The following is a 14,622-nucleotide window of genomic DNA, read 5'->3' as shown; positions in this document are numbered from 1 at the left end:
AGCAGCCAATTAAGTAAATTTTGTTCACCGTGCTCTAAAATTTTAATACTGAAAAACTGGTAATTACATATCAATGCCTAATATGGATAAGCGATTCCTATTTTCTCATTTAAATGGAAGCTAGAACATTTACAGAAATAAATGCAGAGTTTTTACTTCCTTTTGTGCTGCTGTTCTTTAATATATTTTTCATACGTATCTTTAATATTCAGTGTTCTCAAATTTTCTGCATAAGGTGAAGAAAACCACTTGTACAACACTACATTTTTTTACGCTTGAAAGTTGAGTAAAAAAGTGTGTTTTTTTATATTTTTACAAAAACAAAATCTGATTATGAAAACTGTTGTTTTTCAATGCATTAAATAAAGTTGAATCATTTCAACTAATAACTGAAATCAACTGATTAGAGATGTGATCAAACAAATGTGTAATATTTACTATAAATAAATATTAAAAAGACTCTACAATACTACATAAATACAAAACGCCAGCAAATGGTAGCATAACTTTGCTGGCAAAGTAAAAATATTTTTTGCTGTTATCCTTTTAATTTAGAGTCTGATGGGACATAATATGAATCAAAAGTGTACAAGCCTCCTAACAGATAGGTATTGATTTACATAAACAATTATTCTACTCTGAATAAACTTTTAAGAAACTGGACTGATGGTGACCATATCTCTATACCACCTTGATTGATTCTAACTGAAATTAAATGCCATTAATGATTCATATTCAGAAGTCAATAAACAAGATTTTACTTAGATCGGTTAATCCTATCTGAAGATATTAAGCAAAACAATAACCGACAAAAAGAAACAAAACATTATTATCTCCACTGCTGTATATGAAACTGCCCGAACACATAATCAAAATGATATACTAATGTAATAGAATCATCTAATTAGAATAAGAATTTGAGTTTGAGTCAAGAAATTACAAAAAAAAAGTTTTTATGTTCCCCCACTCCTTATAGAACTTTGAATAAGACCAAACATCATCAGAAAGTATTATCTTAGCTACCTAAGGTACATTAAATTACGTGAAAAAAGTTGATGACACAGTTGTAGGACTTTCCCATCACGTGTCTAAAGTCACTTTCCAGGAAAGTTCTATAACTGTGGGTTGTTTCTGTTGCACGGCTTACACACACAACTTAATTTAAAATATTTATTATTTCGTTTAAATATAACATCTTTTGTTTATTTAATTCAACGGTTCTAACTAAAGCGCACATGCACACCGTATTTAATTCAGTGCGGCGTTACTAGGCTGACAATCGGCAGTAACTAAACTAATGTAATTTCACAGCTTGCATAGAAAAAATTTCGCTTGCACAGTCGGCAGACTGGTGTAGCCGCAAGGCTTAACGTACCAGGTACCGAGTCAACTGGGCGATCGAGGACCCAACCAGTCCAAGTTACTTTTTTACAATTTTATATTATTCATTTATTTAATTCTACCACTCACCTGTGACGTCATTATATAGCAGACGACTACAACAGAATTTTTTTGGGGAGGGAGTGCGGGTTTTACAAAAGAGTGTTTTTGCAAATATTGTTATTTTTTAATTGTTTACAAATGTGCCTAAGAAAAATATGACCTTAATTAGGCGAAATCTTGAGACACTGAGGGTGACTTTGCTCTACAGCCCCTTGACTTTTAAGTTGAAAATTTAATAGCATCAATGCCCCATATGTAGAAGTAATCTGACCAAGTTTAGTCAAAATTGATCCATTAGTTCTAGAAGTATTAGGTGATTTAGAGTGTGACACTGAACATACACATATACATACTGTTACCACATATATGCCTAATTAATATCGGCGGGCGAACACGAGAGCGACGATGTGAGCTTGGCGCACAGTATACGTACGCGCTGATTCAAGCATCACTTCCACCGCGCAGTTCTCCCACCATAGCGGCGCTGTAGCCCCACCGCTCTCAGGCTGCAATAAAAGATCGTGCTGGGCGAGAGTCAATTTTCAATTCATCGTCGACCACCACCTGAAGAAGACCAAGAAGAAGAAGTTCCCTGGCCGGCTCAACGTGGAACTTCCCGGCGGATGCCAGCATCCTCGCCGGAACAACAGGCCTGGCCGGCCCGCCCAGGGAACCGCTGGATGCGGACGCTACCTTCCCGCTCCAGCTCCAGCTCGCCGGGCTTCAGTCGCCCTGGCCGGCAGACTCAGCATCAGGAGCAGGCCCAGCATGGGATCGCTCAGGGTAGAGAACCGCCTCGGACGCGCCTGCGAAGGACGACCGACGCCGACCCGACACTGCGGGGCTCTGGGGGCCACCACTGCCACGCTGTAGTGGGGACCCAACTGCCACTGAAGGGAAGCCCTTGAGGGACTTCAATGGACGAGGTGCAATTCCTCGACTTCGCCAGAGACCAGCTTCTGGACCCAAACAGCTTTTCTCAGAGCTAACACAAACAAAACAGCCCTTTTCAGAGCCACCACAAGGTTATGAATTACGTGCCATCGAAGCCATTCGGCGACAATAGGAACATTAACATCAGGAAAATTTCCATCTGGTTTTTTAGGTGTCAAAACGTCAAGATCCAGTGAAAACTACTTAAGCCCAAATTTGATCGAATACAACAATTTTCTCTTCCAGTGCTGTAGCGCTGTCCAGATTGGAAAGTAAAATACCAACCTTTGATTAAAATTTTGAGATACGGAACACATTAGGTCCTTATCTACGTGCCCCCTTGATCAATTGTGACCAAAATTAAGTGTTATAAATTCCTACATACAGAAATCACTAAGTCAGTTTCATGCAAAACAGCCCTTTCAGTTTTGAGATATCAAGCAAAAAACAGGTTAACATGCATATATACTGGTTTTTTTGGAGATCATGAATTGCTAAGATCTGCAAAACCCCTGACGTGTTAAATATGATCTGATTAGCATATTTACTTTTATAATATACTGTATAATTATACAGCAGGAAATTAAAAAATGTAATGTGGTGAGGAAGTAAAGGTGGATTTTTTTTGTGAATTGTAAATAAAAACCAATGACGTGACAAAGATTATTATCTATTTTTAAAATTTCCAATTAATATTTGCTACAATATAATCATTACAGTACAACAGTTCTACTACTTCCTTACAATTTTACTAAATTAAGTGTTGCAGTCCTTTTTTGTTTGATATGTCCTCTGTCTATAGACTGAAGCAGAAATTCTACTGTAAAATCAGTTTTAACTATTTACCAAAAAATGCTTACTTGATTTATGAGATCACACTAGAATTTGAATGTTTCCATTGTACTGAGTATTTTTCAAATCATTTGTGTTTTCCTGTGTGAAAATTTAAACCAAGTTTCCTGAACAAATCTTGCACTTCTGCACAAGCCACAATAGTAACAAATTAGTCATTGGCCCTTTTCTAAATATAAAACAGTTAGAATTTAGATGTTAGTCAGTCTTAATATTTAAAGAATTTATCTTTGTCAAAATCTTCATTTTAAATAGAATACTTGATTAATATAAAAAAAAATGTTATGGCCCTCAAGAACTTGGTCAGTTCATCAGTCATTCCAGTCTAGCCTCAGAAGGGAAAACTTTAGCTAGACTACTATATTCAAATTATATTTCATCTCTGTTATTTTAAATCATTATTTGCAAATTTTGGCTTTAGTACATTCTATTTTGTCATGTATGTAGTAGTTACATATTTTTGATGAAAAATCTGGTTATACAAAAGTCTTTTAAAGATAGTACAGTTTGTACAATCAAAGTAGAGAAATTCTTAATAAAATTATTTTTTGAATTGATTGATTTAAAAAAAAAAAATAATAATAATAATATGGGGCTAAATAGATTAACCGTTCTGTTAAATAAAAATAAATATTACATTATGAAAGTAATGTATGTTTAAAAATAAATAGCAACTACAAAATTAAAAAAGAGGGACTAATTCTAGTTATAAATGAACCAATGTCAACATCTTTTAAAATACTTCATGAACAAAGACCAAAAGAAAAAACTAAGTATACTTTTTGTTGACCACTTCACTTCACTTTTTATAGATTATGAAACTGAAAAAAAAAAATTCTAGCACTTAAATCAGTGTTGAAAAATTAAAAGAATGTTGTAATATTTTAAATAATAATTGAAGCATCTTTTATGCCTACATTTTCAAATCGGCTGATGAAAATAATTAGAATAAATGTAATTGAACTTCAACAACTCTTAAGATACATTTGTTGAAAGAAAATAACATACAAATATAAACATGTAATAATCTTTAATCCTAATTTCATTTATAGAAAAAAAAGCAAATTGCATTTTTGTTGTGAGAAATATTAGGCCAATCATGTAATTGTATAATGCATGTAAGTATTCAATTAAACTATAAACGGTTAAATCAGACCTTTGTTGCTGGTATATTTCAGTCCATAACGGTTCCCCATTGATGATAGGGTTGATCTGTTCATTAATTAGAAGTGTACACATTAAATTTCCTTCAGACAGTTACTTTCTTGTAATCAGATGTTTCCTCGTCTAAAACATTGAGTATTGAGCTGAACAGTTATCACCAATCTAATGTCATTGAGTAGTACACATTAGGTCTATTACAGTAAATATGTCACTTATTGACTTATGTGACTTATTCCAGTGCCACCTATGGTCTTACACAACATTGTGTGATAGTAAAAGCGTATGTAATACATAATACCACAAGCTGCTTGTATCTAATCTTGATTTTTTTAATGAGTAAATCACTTTATTAATGTGCTTCCCAGAAAATTTTTTCCTGATTGTTTGTATTTTAATTTTGTCTCATGTAATTACCTTCATCTTGAAATTATCATGTTCTAGGCAGTTAAAATGTGAATATGCATTTATTAGTTTTGCAAAACATGACGTTGCATTTAAATCAGTTCAATTAAATTATTATATTAATACTGATGTATATTTAAATTTATATACATATAATTATACACTACGTAATATAGTGATAATAGAAGTTAAACTAGTTCTTAATGTAATTTTCTTGATTATTGTTACTGTTTGTTTCCAATTTTTTATTTATATATAATAAAATTATCTATCTAGGTACTGTATTAAACCTATACATAATTTTTGTGTGTTGTAATAGATATTAGTGTTTTCTTTTTGTTTCTGCCTGAAATGCAACTTGAAGGTATTCATATGAAGAGCGTCACTGAGCATTAATTTAATAAATAAATAAAACTATACTGTTTCCATAAATTACACACAAACAAATTACTAAAATAAACAAAATGAAAAAAGAATAAAACTAAGTATTTAAAAACAAAATAATTGAGATAGAAACAAAATAAAATTAAACTCTCTGTTAACTAAAGTTCAATCAACTAATATCACTATTATTCTTTAATCATCTAATATTTAAATCCTTACTTGTAGATACATATAAATGAATTAAGTTTTGCAATTTAGATCTAATTAATGGGCATAGACCTTCTCTAGATTTCATTACTTTTATGTTTTTTTCAATTTCCATTTTTTTTCCCGTTTTTTTTCCATTTCAAACCTGTACCTATTGTACAGATATACCTGTATTTAGCAATCTTTACAATTTAGTTTTTCCATCTAATCTTTTGCTTGTCAACTTTCCTTAATCTCCAAGTTTGCTACCATTCAGTTACCATCTTAGTCCATCTACCAAGTTCTTGCAATATGTCCAGCCCATTTCCATTTTAATTTCTTTACTGTTTTTGTTAAGTCTTCCAAATTTGTTATTGGTCTAATTGTTTTTGTTCTTTATTTTTTTGTTATTTATTATATTTAAAATACTTCTTTCCATAGCCATTTGGGTTGTTAGTATTGTTCTTATTTCCTTCTGGTTGTATGATCAATTTTGTGAACGTTGGAAACGACCAGATCTCATTATTTTTATCTTCTTTGCAATGTTCATGTTTCTTTTTGTCATTAACAATGAAACTTTAAAGAACAATATTTTCTTCATGAAATCATGCATCTCAATTTTACTTCTTTGTCACTGATCGTTAAGTTTATTTAAATAAAAATTTACATCAAGAGATTAATTTAAAATTTAAACCTTTTTATCATAAATTGAACTATACTGTATAAGAAAAGCTTTTAAAAAACTTCAAAATGTTATCACCTTTCTTTACTACTTCACAGTGACTAGTGTACTGTTTTTACCCTGGTATTATTGTTGGTGATATGTCAGTTCTTTTACTGCTGGCACAGTGTTCTTTATTGGCCGCATGGGATAAAGTTTCATTTCAATCAAAGATAAAAACCACCAACAGCAACATAGTGTCAACATTTTCTTACCTCCTCATAAGTGAAAAACACAAATCCACCAGCATTAACACCTAGACATTATACACATGTGTACACACACACACACACACACACACACACACACACACACACATACACACACTCACTGTGCATTATGACTTATGTGTAATACATTACACAGATTGTGTAATTTATTAGACATTGACAAGAATTAAATACTTAAAATGTAATGACAGCTGATACAGGGATTTCTCTAGAATCACAGAATAGTTAAAGAACAGCTGCTAATTGACAAGGATTCTGACCACTCATATAATAGATATATAATCTTGTATTTAACAAATAATTATATTTGAACTTTATTTTCATTACATTTGTTTCTATTTGTGAATTAGATCTGTTGTGATATTAAATCTATTTGTGAATTTGTATCTATCTGTGGTCTTTTTAAGGAATTCTGATCTGTACTCAAACACTGAAGCCATGGTAATTGAGACCACAACCTGCTCAAATTACCTGTAATTCAGACTATACATTTTACTGGAACTGGATAGAAATTCTATACACAGAATATTCATTTTAAATTTTAACCTCGATATGTGATAGAGAAACAAAAATAATATAAGGCACTACTTTGTTTTTTGTACAGATATTTACAATAAAGTAATAGAGTATTAACGAATAGAGAAAACAGTGTAACAATAGATAAAAGAATGGTTAAATATAAATAACATTACAAACTAATTAAATAACACAAATTAAAAAAGAACATATAGTGCAGAATTTTGCATTTGAACAGTATTATTATCTCTTTTTCTCTTTAGCTTCCACTTCCTCTGACTATGTACTTTCCTTGATAAATGTAGTGTTATGAAATAAAAAAAAAAAATTGCTTGAAATTTATTATACAGTGAAAGTTTTGTCTCAGTGAAAATTACAGTACCAGCAAAAGAATTCAAATAGTCAATAATTTTGAATTATTTGGCTCATTAAAATATAAATAAATATAAAAATTTAATTCTAAATTACCAAAAATACAGATTTTCAGAAAAAAATTATTCAACAAATTTTAGAGAATCTTTTGTTATTTCAATAAATTCTTATGCAAGTATATCAATGTATACATTTGATAATCTGGAGTTCAATGGCTGAACTAAGAATTAATCCAATTGGTTTGGGCAAATTGTATAAAATATTTTAGTTTCAATTTTTTTTTTTGTAACCTTCGGGAGCACTGTCAGGTATTGCTTCAGAGGATGAGATAAATGATTTGTAGCATGTGTGAAAATGCCTTGCCTGACCAGGATTTGAACCCGGGACCTCCGGATGAAAGGCAAAGATGCTACCACTCGTGTACGCCATGGAGGTCAGCCAAGTTTCAATTTGAGAAAAAATAACCTGACCGAAAAAAGAAATTATATTGTGGGTTCTTAATATATTTTAGATCACCAGTTAGATTATTTTGCGTGTAGTTTCACTAGTTGACATTTTTTATTTGTTTAAAACATAGCAATAATGCCTGTTAAATTAAAAAAAAAAATTAAAAATTATGCATATATTGTCTTATTAAAAGGTAGAAAATCTATTATTTAATCAAAATCATTGTTAAGTTGCTTATGTTATGGATATTTTTCCATTGTTCCATATTTTATTAGTATTATTCTATTTTATTACATTGAATGATTAAGTCATAATTATTAATGCTACATTTTTATGTATTGTATTTTGTCTCATTGACTCCAGATTATGCAGCAAAAATTCACATTACTTGAGTTTTGTTAAACATAATCAACATTGGTATGTTAAATCATACAACAATTAAAATAACCATTAACTGGTATAAATTTTCCTTCAGTAGCACTTTCACATTATTTTAGTTCACTTTTAGAATGTCATAAGTTATGCGTATAAATTACACACAGAATTTATAATTCAGTAGGTACTATCATTAAAATAAAATCTCTTATAATAACACAACTATTAACATCCATTTAGTCTTCAAGTTCAAATTTTAATGTAAATTGAATTAAATTCAAATTTGTAATGAATGAAAAGGTTATATTAGTTGTAATGTTATTTACATCTTATTCCATCATGGTGGTTTAAAAAATATTTAATCTATAAAATTATTATAAAATAATTTTTTTTTTTTCACAAAGTTCATTACGTCTTTTGATATGTGTTAAAAAAATATCATTGACTGTAAATGATTACTGACTAGATTTCATTGGATCAGGTCTGGAATGAATGTTATTTAAACTTCTTTATGTGAAGAATGAATGAATACGTTGGTCTGTGGTACAGACCTGTGACAGAAATAAAACTCTTCGAAATAACTTTCTGACGGTTTATTTTAAATATAGCTGGCTTGTAAAAAGAAAGTAAAAAGGAAACTAAGTAGATAAACTTAAGCAATCATTTTAATTGATCATTGTAGTGTCTGTTAGTTAGATTTGTACTTGGATATTGTAAATGTATTATTAGTTTTTGCAATGATGTGATTTAAGTGAAAATGTTTAAAAAGTTAATAGGCTTTTTTTATTTTATGAGCCTATTTCATCGCTTTGTGTATATTTATAAGTTCGCTGTTATGATTATAAATTACATAATTCAAAATGTGATGTTTTTGTTGGAGTTTGTTGTCTTTTCGCAGCTCTGTTTTGGTATTTGAACTATTAGTTAATTAATCTTTAAGATTAATTTTATTATTAGCACTTTAACATGATTGGTGTGTTAGCTCACTTAATTGAAGGTTGTGACTGGAATTTCATAAATCGTGGGTTAATATCCCAATTCAGAAATTTCTTTTTTATTGTTTCACTAATATTAAGTTTAATGATCATAAGTTTTTCTGGACCATCAAAGATTCCTACCATCAAAAATTAATAACAAAGTTATTATTTTTAAAATGAATTGTACTAAATTTTAAATAAAAAGGATTTTTTTTTACTTGTTCAAAACATCTTCATCTATGCAGAGGTATTGCATAGATGAAAATGCACTTATTGCATTCCGATACAGTTGAAGTTATTATTGGTTCTAGTTTTAATTGAGACAATATGCCTATGTAATATATTGAAGAATACAGTAAATTAGACATTTATCTCTCCTTAATATTTTGTTTATATATATTTTTGTACTTCATACTGTTTTGGTGAATTAATATGAGGATAATTTTTGTATGTTTGTAGAATTCCTAGATTTTAATGTAACACCCACTGGGTTGGTTTAGTGGTCAAACACGTCTTCCCAAATCAGCTTATTGGGAAGTCGAGGGTTCCAGCGTTCAAGTCCTAGTAAAATCAGTTATTTTTATACGGATTGACTACTAGATCCTGGATACTGGTATTCTTTGGTGGTTGGGTTTCAATTAACCACGCATTCAGGAATGGTCGAACTGAGACTATACAAGACTACACTTCATTTACACTCATACATATCATCCTCATTCATTCTCTGAAGTAATATCTGAATGGTAATTCCTGAAGGTTAAATAGGAAAAAGAAAGTGAAGATTTTAATGTAACATGTGTGTATTTATGTGTATGTCTGTTTGTATGTGTATGTGGGTATGCAAGGGATTAGGAGACCTAGTGTTATCCAATAAATTCTTCAGCCTACAGTAAGGTTTCTTGTGTAGCCACTGGGTAGGAAATGGAGCTGCTTCCAGAAAATTGGCAAAGCCATTCTGCAGAGGAGCAGTTTTGCAAAGCTCTTTGTTCTTGCAAAGAAGGGAAAAATTTTTTATGATTTTGAGCTGAATAAAACATTTTTACCTTCTAATAACTGTATAGATTGTTTAGTGAAGTCAGTTTAAAATTTTGTCTGTGAATAAAATATCAGGTGTCCAAGAATTATCTGAACAACTTTGATGTCTTATTAGAATAAAAGTAATAGTCCTATTAATTAATGGTTTGATTCTCTTTAACAGGTAACTCATAAAGTTTCTCTCAGCAAATACCAGAGAACGCTATGATTGCATACGTAACAGCATATGTCAGTTACCATGAATTTACAGATGAAAGCACAATGAGTAGAATGGTTTACTGAAACAGACCCAGACACAAAGGTTTGATACAATTTTGGAACTCGTTATTACTTAGAGCCACCCTCTACAACTAGTATTTGTTCATGGTATGATAAATTTAGAGGAACTGTCTGTGTGTCAGTGTTGAACATAAGAAGGGTGCAGGCAGGCCTAGAACATCAGATAAAAATTGGAGATCATTTGTCAGTCTTTTGTTTGTAGCTCTGGGAAGTTAACTTGGAGTGCAGGACACGAGTTAAATCATCCATGTGATTAACCTACCATTAATGATGTTTTGAGGAAACAGTTAAAATTGCAACCTTATAAATTATAAATATTACAGCACATTACTTCACAAGATCCCACTGCTAGAGAAAAATCTGCTGTGGAATGATTAAAAGAATTGAAAATGATGATGGCTACCTTAAAAAAAGTTATGTTCTCAGACGAGGCGACATTTCATATGTCTGGAAAAGTGAACACTCAGAACATTCAAATATGGAAATTGGAGAACCCACATGTTACACTTGACCATATTAGAGATAGCCCAAAAACTAATGTTTGTTGTGGACTACTTCACGATTGTGTGATTGAACCTTTTATCTTTGCAGAAATGGCAGTTAATGCGAATATCTATTTGGACTTGTTGGAAGGGTTTGTTTAGCCTCAGCCTGAATAGTTAAAACCTGAAATCATATTCGTAGATGGATTGCTGCCACATTGGGGTTTATTATTGCATGAATTTATTTCTCAACAACACATTCCGAAATTGCTGGACTGGATGTGATGGACCGATTGCCAATCACCTCGATCACCAGATATAACTCCATGTGATTCTTTTCCTATGGAGTTTCATCAAGGATAATGTATACAAGACTCATGTAATGAATATTGATGACCTTAAGGAGAGGATTGTTTATGCATTCGAACACATAGATGTGGATATGTTGCAATGAACATGGCATGAAATTGATTACCAGTTGGATATTTTGTGAATTACTAATTGTGCATACATTGAATGTCTGATTATAGGTAAAAAACAAACTTTTAGTTTTAATGTTTCTAAATTCATACAACCCATTTTTGTATCTTAATAAATAAATTATTTACTCAATATCAAAGTTCAGATAATTCTTGAATACCTGGTATATCAGATGTTTAAGTTTTGTTCTTTACATGATGCTTTAGGTAATGTTTCTAACCCTTCAGAATAATCTGAAAATATAATTAGACCTTTATCCAGTCTCACTATCTTAAAGGTTGCTTAAAAGGAATTACTGAAACACATTTTCATATAATTTTATGATTAGTATCTAGGCTGAGTTTTGAGTTTCATTTCAAAGTGTAAGAAATAACAACTGAAGATAAGGAATCTGTTCTCATCCTGCTACATCTTTTTGTAGATGTGTGAAAAGGGAAGCATCAGTTTTTTGTTTTAGATATTGTTGAATATTATCTTCATTTTCTTTTGATCCAGATTCATTTTTTTTAGGATTGTTTAAAAGAAAAATAAGACCCGGCAATGCTTTGCTATAGCTAGATTTGACTCAAACCTCCCTTTTTATCTCTTTTTCCCTTCTTCTCTTTTTTCCTGTTTCCCTTTTTAATTTTCCATTCTTCTCTTTTTCCCTATTTCCCCTTTTCCTTATTTCCCCTTTTTCTTATTTCTCTTTTCTTTTTCCCCCATTTCCCTTTTTTCCCATTTGTAAATCAGACCATTAGTTTTTTTAGTTTATAGCGGACACATACAAACATTCCATTTTATATATATAGAAGAAGAAAGTCTTTGTATATTTTGTTTCATAAAAATGTCGACACCGGCACCACCTAGTGGGTCCATTTTTCGCAAAAAAATATTTCTTTTCACGCAACTAATCTATATTCTGAATATGAGCCAAATTGGACCATAAATACAATTTTTTGAAATATCTCGACTCCAGCTCCACCTAGCAGGTCAAAACTAATTCAGTAACCTTCACAGATGTGCTCACAACAACACACTAAAGTTTCATTGCAGTCAAATAAATGGTATAGGAACGCATATGAGACAAACATACAAACATTCATTTATATACATAAACATTATATACATACATATACATTTATATTCATTTATATACATTCATTTATTTATATACATTGGAGTTATCATCTGTGTTCAATTTTAAGCTTCTATTAAAACAAATTTATAAGATATTCAGATTGGGGACACAAAGTTAATCCTCTTTAACCTCTTAATGGAAGTTTTCAAGAAAATTTTAAAATATGTAGAGTTAATATTTCTTGTATTACTGTTGTAGTAGATATTTATAACAAATTTGTTTTGAGTGTCAGCTGGTTAGTTATGAAAAATGAGTTTCAATTAATCTGCTAGTGAAGTGATGAAAAATCCTTGTTAGTGGCGATGTACTAACAAAAAGGAATAAACTGTCTGGTTTCAAGTTTCCAGCTGTTTCAGTTTCTGCACTCCTTTATACTCCCTTTTTAATTTAATCCTTAAGGGGGTAGTTATCGGAGTAATGGTTACTTTTCTTTAAGTGTCTTTAGAAATAATTGTGCCATATTCTAGCTTTCCAAGCTTTCTAGCTTATTCCATATTCCAAGCTTTCTAGCTAAATGGAAAATTTAGTAGTTTAGTTAGTCTTGGGTTTCCCATGCCTACACTGGGTTAAACAAAGACTATGAATAAGATTTGACACGTATTTGTTTTCATTTCGCCTGACGAAAATCAGTAGACCAGCCCTCTCTCTTAAGCACTTTTGATAAACTATAGTCTATCTGGTCAATACAATACTCATGTAATATTCTTTGGAGTGAATATACTTTTTTGCTGCAGAATAATATTGCTGCTATTGTGTGGTATAAGAATTCCATTTTCTAGAACATATATCCAACAAAAGATTCTTCTTATACCATTATTACATTTGAAGTGATTCCCTCCCCAAAATGTATTAAAATGTTTGTAACGTGGTCGCAGAATTACTGATCCTACAACATTTTTAAGTTTATTTAGATATTACTTCATAGTTGCATTGAGTGAAAGAAGTGGTCATTTATCTTGTCTGCCTTAAACTTTTCTTTTAGCCAATAAAAATAATCTAAAGATATAGTTAACTAATTCTAACATACTTAACGTTGGTGATAAATGGTAAGCATTTTATTAAATGTGGGCTTGGTTATTGGCATTTTATCTTAATTCATACACTTCAGTATTCCAGCATTACTCCCTGAGACATACCATGTGTTGAGGAACCATCATGCTTTATTATTTGCATATGTCTCTATTGTGCTTTGTTATTTTCAGCTCATAATATTAATTTTTTTAATCTGTTTGATTTTTTCCTGTTATTGTTGTATAATAATAATTTGATACAGCTTTATTATACGTATTTATACTCTTTCTATGTCTAATAATTTTTATCCTGTAGTTATACAAATTTTTATAAGTTCTTACAATTTTGTTTTTATTTGTTGTAATCACTGTTACAATTGCTTAATAAATACATAAATTAACACATTAGTTTGTTCATATATATATGTATATGAGTATGCACGAAGTGGGGAGCTGGACTACTATTTATTAGCAAGGAGTCAAAACTGACATGAGATAAAATAATTGACTGTGGTTCAATTTTTAAAATAAATTAAGTTTCTGCTATCTTGATATTAAGTTGGGAGAACTTGTAAAAATAACTAGAAATAGAATACAATTAATAAAATCAAACTTTAGCTGGAATTAGACAATTTTTAAGTGTAATTAAACCATGCATTTAATTTTGTTGTGACAAATATTTGAAAAAAATAAATTCTGCTTGTTTATCCATAACTTTATTTTTTAATTAATTTAGGGCCTGATTATTTGATGAGACTGTAATGGATTATGATAAATGTGTAAGGGTGGATTCGTCACCAGTTGTAATGGTAGTAAAAAAGAAAAAAAATCAAATCTTTTCAATATAAAATTAAATTGTACCAGTATGGTTATGTACATACTGGAGAACTATACTGGTTCTCCAGTTGATTCTATAAGAAATTGGACATTAAACATTGGTTTTTATATGCCTTTTCATGTATAAGTATCATGAGATAATGTTGAGGTTTTAAACTCTTAAAATATTTGAACAAAATGTAGTAAAATAATATACTGACAGTATTTATAAAACAACTCAAACAGTTCTGAACTGCAGTGTGGGCTTTGGGCACATACGCTGTTTATTAGATATTTTTATGTTTAAGATTTGCATTTTTGTTTAAAAAAACAAACTGATGGTTAGATTATTAAGTTTTCAAACCTAATGTATATTTTTACAAATTTTTTCCTTATGT

General features: G+C 30.5%; 1 protein-coding gene across 7 annotated transcripts in view; it reads left to right on the top strand.

Annotated features, from left to right (window-relative positions):
- LOC142321988 (guanine nucleotide exchange factor DBS-like) overlaps nt 1-14,622 on the top strand; it is a 215,494-nt gene that overhangs the window by 67,906 nt on the left and 132,966 nt on the right. The gene's annotated exons all lie outside the window — the stretch shown is intronic.

Source organism: Lycorma delicatula, chromosome 1 (genome assembly GCF_047948215.1).
Source record: "Lycorma delicatula isolate Av1 chromosome 1, ASM4794821v1, whole genome shotgun sequence".
Classification (NCBI taxonomy): domain Eukaryota; kingdom Metazoa; phylum Arthropoda; class Insecta; order Hemiptera; family Fulgoridae; genus Lycorma; species Lycorma delicatula.
Note: the sequence above shows the minus strand (reverse complement) of the source record. Positions and strands in the feature narration are given on the sequence as shown.